Raw genomic sequence first — 6,514 nt, 5'->3', positions numbered from 1 at the left:
CCAAATGCAGATTGCAGAATCACGTCGGTTACACATCCACAATTTTACATAATGCCCAAAGGTTAGAAGCCTTATAGAAAACAAATAGAAAAATGACACAAATAAATCCCTCTTTATCAGTAATTAGTTTAAATGTAAATGAATTAAACTCTCCAATCCAAACATGAAGATTGGCAGAATGGAGAAAATATATCCCCCCATGATGCAATTATATGATTCTCTGCAAGAGGCTCCCTTTATTTTTATGTATTTATTTTTATTTATTTTCTGTGCTGGGCTCAAACCCAGGGTCAGTGGGTGCTGGGAAAGTGCTCTACCACTGAGCCACATCTCCAACCCAAGACTCACTTTAGATCCAGAGACACAAACAGGTTGAAAGCAAAGGAATAAAAAAAAAAAATCCAGTAAGTTGTAACCCACAGAGAACAGGGGTGGCTATCATAATAGGAGACACAATGGTTACTTGGGACAAAGAAGGACAGTGTATATAAAGCTTCAGTCAGCAAGCAGATCAGTTATAAACGTGTACATGTATGAAAATACATGTGGAAAGGGAGGAAATTCTGACCCATACCATAACATGGAAGAACCACGAAGAAACTACACCAAGTAAGACCAGCCAGGGATTCCATGCCTCTGAGGTCCCTAGGAGCCATGGGGACAGGCAGTGGGTGGTGAGTACTAGGGCTAGGGTCAGGGAGGGGTTAGTGTTAGTGGGATGGAGCTTCAGTCTGGGAAGATGAGGAGGTCCTGAGGCTGGGCTGTTTTATTCCACTAATCATACACTCAAGAGAGGTCAAGATGGTCAATTAGATGGGACATGCATTTTACCACAGTACAAAGTCCTATTAAAAACAAATAAACCGGAGCAGACAGAGTCTCTATTCAGGGTCCCAGGGACACTAAGCCTGCTGCATGGATATTTGCTGACCATGCTCTCACAGGTGGTACTTTCTCTGCCATCAGAGTGAGCCCCTTGCTCAGGAATGCAGCTTTCCTAGGACCAGGGTCATGGCAGCCATTGGGATCTTTCACACAGGGCAGTCACATCTTGCCCCTCTACCACCTCTTCCTGAATATGGAGGAAAGGTTTGTTCTTGGGCCGATCCCTGAGGAATTCTTCCGATTTCTTTATCCTAAAACTGGTTTAACAGCACCCTCCATGCGTGGAACTAGATTTATCTTGTTTCTATCCAAAGAAATCTATGTAGTTATCCCAGAGACCTTCTCTACCATATCAATAGTAAGTAGGGTTACTTTTGTATGTAAAAAATATGGTTCCTCTATTAGAGAATTTATTGATAATCTCAATGAGCAAAAAATTGTCCAACTAGAAGAGGTGAAGCAGGCTTCCATCAAACAAATCCAGGATATGATTTAGTTGGAAAAGTCACAGCAGGTGGCTGGTTCAGAAGTGCCACAATTTTTTTGATGTCCAGATAAATAACATTGCTACGGCCTTGGAAGTTGCTTACCAGGAATGGCTACATGAAGTATACAAGGAAGCAAAGAGTCACCCGGATTATCTGTGAAAAGCCAACGTTCGTCGTCAGAGATTAAAACGCACACACACAGATAGCAGTGACAAAGATGAAGCACTTTATCGCAACTGCTGCTAGCTTATATAGAAAGTGAGAGTTAGTTATCTTAAACCAGGAAGCTCCCGGGGCCAATCATAGTAAAGGTCAGGTCATCACCTATGGTGCACGCACATCCGCCCTGCATAAGATTCATAGGGGGAAGACCGGAGGGCCAATGAGAAGGTTTTCAAAACAACTTGTTATCCACCCACTGGCAACTTGCCCGGCCTGTCATGTTGCAATAGGGGCCCCTTATCTGAAAGGCCGGGGGGAGTTCTAGCCACCCACTGGCAATTTGCCCACCGCCATGTTTGAAAGGCCCAGGGAGGGGGAGTTCTCAGGGAGACTCCCAACAATCTGTACCTCTGTGCAGAATAGGATGCATCAAAAGGGACAAGAGCACATGAGAAACTGGTGGAGAAGCACGTGGTGCAGAGCATCTCTGCACAACAGAAAAAGGAGATGATTGCCAAGTGCATTGCAGGTCTCAAGCTGCTTGCAAAGAGGGCTCAAGCACAGCCAGTTACATAAATGTATCTGTCCCAACTAAGACAGCTATAAACTGTTGCTGAGTAAATGGAAACTAGTTGATGTGACACAATCTTTCTATATTGCTGTCTACTGAAATTACAGTTTACCTTTCCTAACACAGAAAAGTTCAAGTTTCTTTCAGTGAGAAAGCTAAATCTGTTGGCCAGATAGTTCTCATCATATCTCTACATTTTGAGTTGTTATCTGATCACTTTTGAAAAAAGCACTTGGCTTTTATTAAAACATATGGCCTGGTGATCGGTTACCAAGCTACAATTTAAATTTATAATTAATTCCATCATTGTGCAATAAAGTACTGATTAAAACAAGAAAAAATAAATAAATAAACCATCACACCTTGTCTCAGTGCTGCTCCTGAATGAAGTCTCCCTGGAGTGCACCCGTGCTGCCCCCAAAACAGTGTGGGCAGCCAAACTAATGGTCATTCGAGTGAATTTCCTAAGGTACCAAATAAAACACAGACACACAATTTACCTTTAATTCAAGCCCCAGGATGGCTCCTCTGCCCTCGGCCTCAAGCTCCCCAAATGGGAGAGTGAGTAGTGTCACAAGAGGCTGGCAAGAGAGAGAGCTAGCAAGCTCAGAAGTGGACTTTTATTGGAGAGACTCTCATTCTTTAGAAATTTCCATCCAAAAAAGGTCAAGGGGGGCAGGTTTACAAGGACAGGTAAGGTAATTTGACCCCTGGGGCTGTAGGAAGGCACATCTACGCATGAAGACACATTTTGCTATGGGGGCAGCCATCTAGGGCCACTTGGATGTGATCAGATCATGGGAAGTAACCGACAAAGCCTCAACCAATCAGGGAAGGAAAACTCTGGTCACACAGCACAATGGCCTCCCATGCTCCAGGTCACTGTGGCCTGGATCCCAGAGACCAAGGGACCATGTGGGATGGGCAGCTGTCACTTCTTGTGTGTGTGGAGTGCCAGGCCCTGGCTGCATGGGGGGAATGTGGACCCAACAGGCCACCATCATGGTGCTCACTATTAGCAGCAGGACTGCAGGCCTACTAGATGAGAGACGGCTGGGGAGCACCCAGGGCAGGAAATGGGAAGGGCTCTCTGGGAGCAATGCCCTCTCATGAACAAAGCTCAGGCAACACCCTCTACTCTAGGTCTGAAGTGGCCCAGGGTCTTAAGGTCCCTGAAGCCTGTGCCCAGCACCTAGCTCAATGCAGGGGTCAGCAGGCCATGGAGAGTGTTTGGGGCTCATTTATTGGAAGCAGGTGGGCACATAGGAAGGGTCCACAGCTTGTGAGGACAGCAGTGGCATCATAACCTCATCTAGGATCAGCTTAGGCCTCTCTAGGGGACTGAGGCCGACACTGTGGCAGGGTTTCTTCAGGGAGCTTAGTCTCAGGGGTGAATACCAGAGCCCAACAAGGAGTATCTGGCACTGATCCTGCTTTAGACAAGATAACTTGGCTCCAGGGGTCCGGGGAACACGACCTTCTCAACTGCACACTACCTTCTGGGAAGGTCCTACCCTGTTCAGCCTGGCCTGGAAGCCCCAGGGCCACGTGTGCTGGACACATGCAGCTGGAACCAAAGCCAGGCAATGGCAGCAGGTCTGGTGGCTTTGTCACCCACTCCTGTTCCAGGCTCCCTGCTGCATCCAGTTTCCTGCTGTGCTGCAGACAGCCCCACTCAGGTCCACAAGGCCTAGAGACATGGTCGCCATCCCCTTGCCAGACAGTGACAATAAAGCATTTGACGCATCCTGTGTTTCCACAGCAGATGGTGAGTTGAGGCCCGGGGACTTCCCTAGACCCTGTGTCCCCATCTCACTCCCACAACCCCTCATGGAGGAGTAATTGGCCAAAGCAACCACAGCAAGAGGAGCATCAGCTTCAAAGCCTTTTGTGTTATTGTGGTGCTGGGGCTCGGATCCAGGGGTGCTCTACCACTGAGCCATACCCTTTATTTTGAAACATGGTCTCACCACGTTACTGAGATTACAGGCATGTGCCACCATGCCTGGGTTCAGTGCCTTTTAATACTAGCTTGAGCTGGACAAAAGGTCTGGTCCAGTTGCCATAATCCAGAACTGCCGGCACTTGATGCTAGAGGTCACCCCAGGAGTGACTGCACCCACCTTGGGACAGCATGGTGGACTCTACACACCATCCTGCCTCTCTTGCAAAAGAAATGCAGGAATTCATCACATTGTTTTTATACACTCAGGGGAGGGAGAAACATGTCTAAGAGGTGAAAACCCATGCTCAGATCCTCTCCTCCAGTCCCTCTGCTCAAGGGGATGGCTGGCACCCTTCCTCATGCAGGACCAGGCAAAACTAGGGACTGACGCCAAAGCCTTCCTTCCATGTACATCACACACTTCCTTCCACCCATGCTTCTTGAGTCATCAGAGCTGAGGGGGCAGTTATGTGCCTTGGGTTTAGAAGCTAAAGTGACTTTTAGATTTTCATGATGACACCTATAGATATAGCCAATCCCTTTACATTTCAGGAGGCCCTGCATAGCCAGTCCCCTTGATGGCAACTTTTAAGCTGCTTCTGATCTTCTGTGATCACAGCTTGCTCATCTCCTATGCAGGTCTTTCTATTCCTGTTGAATACATTCCTAAAAGTAGAATTCTGAAAAATAAATGTCACCCACTTAAAATTTTAGTTACTCCTGCCAAACTGCCCTTCTAGAAGGTTGCACCGAGCTCGGGGGCTGTCTGGCCTTGGAGGAGGGTTGGAGACAACTGAGAATCACAGCTATGGCTAGTTGGGTTCTGATGGGCAACCTCTACCATCTGGGCTTCTCCCCCATGCTTTGCTGATATATTTCAGAGCAGGGATCCTATGTCAAGATTTGGAACTCACAAGGTGCCCTCATTCCACTCCGAGTACTTTCCCATGTGATTCCTATAAAGGGGACCTCATCTCAGCCTAGTGTGCCCAAATAGGTTTCATCACCTCCCTTTTGTACACCAACTGCAGTTGCAGGTGAGGCTAAGTGACCTGTGAGAGATCAACTCACTGGAGAACAGGAAAGGGCTGGGCTCTGGGCTCACCTCTGACCCATCTGTCCCACCAGGCACCAAACTACTGGGTTAGCTAATAACCATAGATCCTCAGGGTATGGGGACAGGGAAGGATGCTACTGAAGTTACAGTCATGAGATCCAGTGGGTAGGTCAGAAAGGGAAGCAGAACGAGCTGGCATTCTCAGGGTACAAGGAGGGCCAAGGGAGCCTGGAGCCTGATCATGGCTGTGCTTGGGGTCTTTGCGGGTGCAGAGCATGAGGCCTGGAGAATGGACATGAACTTGCTGTTGGACAGTGAAGTTTGGGCATGAAGCTTGGACCACAGACTCCTCGATGTGGCCATGGCACACAGATGCTGAATTCCACTGGAGGCAGGGCATCCAGGATAGTGTCAGGAACTGGGTGTGGGCCTAGGTCTTTTACCAATGGAAGGAGCGCCCAGGACATCATCTCTGACAGGGGCATCTTGAGGGGCACATGCATAGAGACCTTCCCAAAAAATGGCAGCCACTCCCTGGGCATCTGCCAATAGAGCTTATATAAACAAAGTCCAGCAGGCTTCTGGGAATCCCACACATGTGTGGAAGACACTGGCCCACTCACAGAGCCTTGCCAGAGGGCTTTCTGTAGAAGAACCTGGTACCAGGACCAGTTTCCCAACACTCTCTTTCTAGTTTCCCATGCCCTCCCTGGTGTCCTGAGCTCTCTGTGGAGGGTGCAGGGAGCACTGATGCTCAGTTCTGTGCAGTCAGGCAGGGCCTTATCATCCATGGCAAATCAGTTCAGCCATTCCAGAGTCACTCTGCCTGGACTCAATACAATCTCCGACTTTCACCCGAGTCGTTGTGCACTGGAACCCTGTGTCCTGACCAGCATCAGGAAGGCAGGTGCTAGCTGGAGCCTTTAGGTGGAGGCTGCTGGCACAGGTTTCCTACTGCAGGCTCCAGCATCCTGGAAGATCCTTTTGCCTGCTGTCCACAATCTGGCTCTTGGAGTCTGGGGCTATCCCTCAAGTCCATTGCCCTCCACCTGTGGAACCAGGATGTCTCAGCAGAAGAGCTGGACTTCATGGCTTGCTGATACAAGCAGTGGCTCAGAATGCCAGCTGGAAGTCAAACAGGGTGGGTCCTACTTTCCATCTCTCTCAGCTCAAGGTCATCTTCTCAGAGATGCTTTGGCAACCATTCTGATGAGCCAGCTGCTCTCCAGAATAAGATCTTGTTTTATCATTGTCTTCTACACCTGGATGCTGGTGCTCTGGGTACCTCACAGACATATCTGCTAGCACATGTGTCCAGCACACAGATGCTCAGCAAGAACCCCTACTGACTGACCCCTTCCCCAGCCTCCAGCCCATATACCCTACCCCTTCTCTCAGGCACCTTT

The 6,514-nt window shown here is 48.6% G+C and overlaps 1 pseudogene; it reads left to right on the top strand.

Moving 5' to 3' along the window:
• The first annotated feature begins 932 nt into the window (after positions 1-932).
• LOC144256154 (ATP synthase peripheral stalk subunit b, mitochondrial-like) lies at positions 933-6,208 on the top strand (annotated as a pseudogene).
• Positions 6,209-6,514: the final 306 nt, after the last annotated feature.

The sequence above is a fragment of the Urocitellus parryii genome, chromosome 7, assembly GCF_045843805.1.
Source record: "Urocitellus parryii isolate mUroPar1 chromosome 7, mUroPar1.hap1, whole genome shotgun sequence".
In the NCBI taxonomy this organism is placed as follows: domain Eukaryota; kingdom Metazoa; phylum Chordata; class Mammalia; order Rodentia; family Sciuridae; genus Urocitellus; species Urocitellus parryii.
The sequence above is the reverse complement of the archived record's forward strand: the minus strand, read 5'-3'. Positions and strand labels throughout refer to the sequence as shown.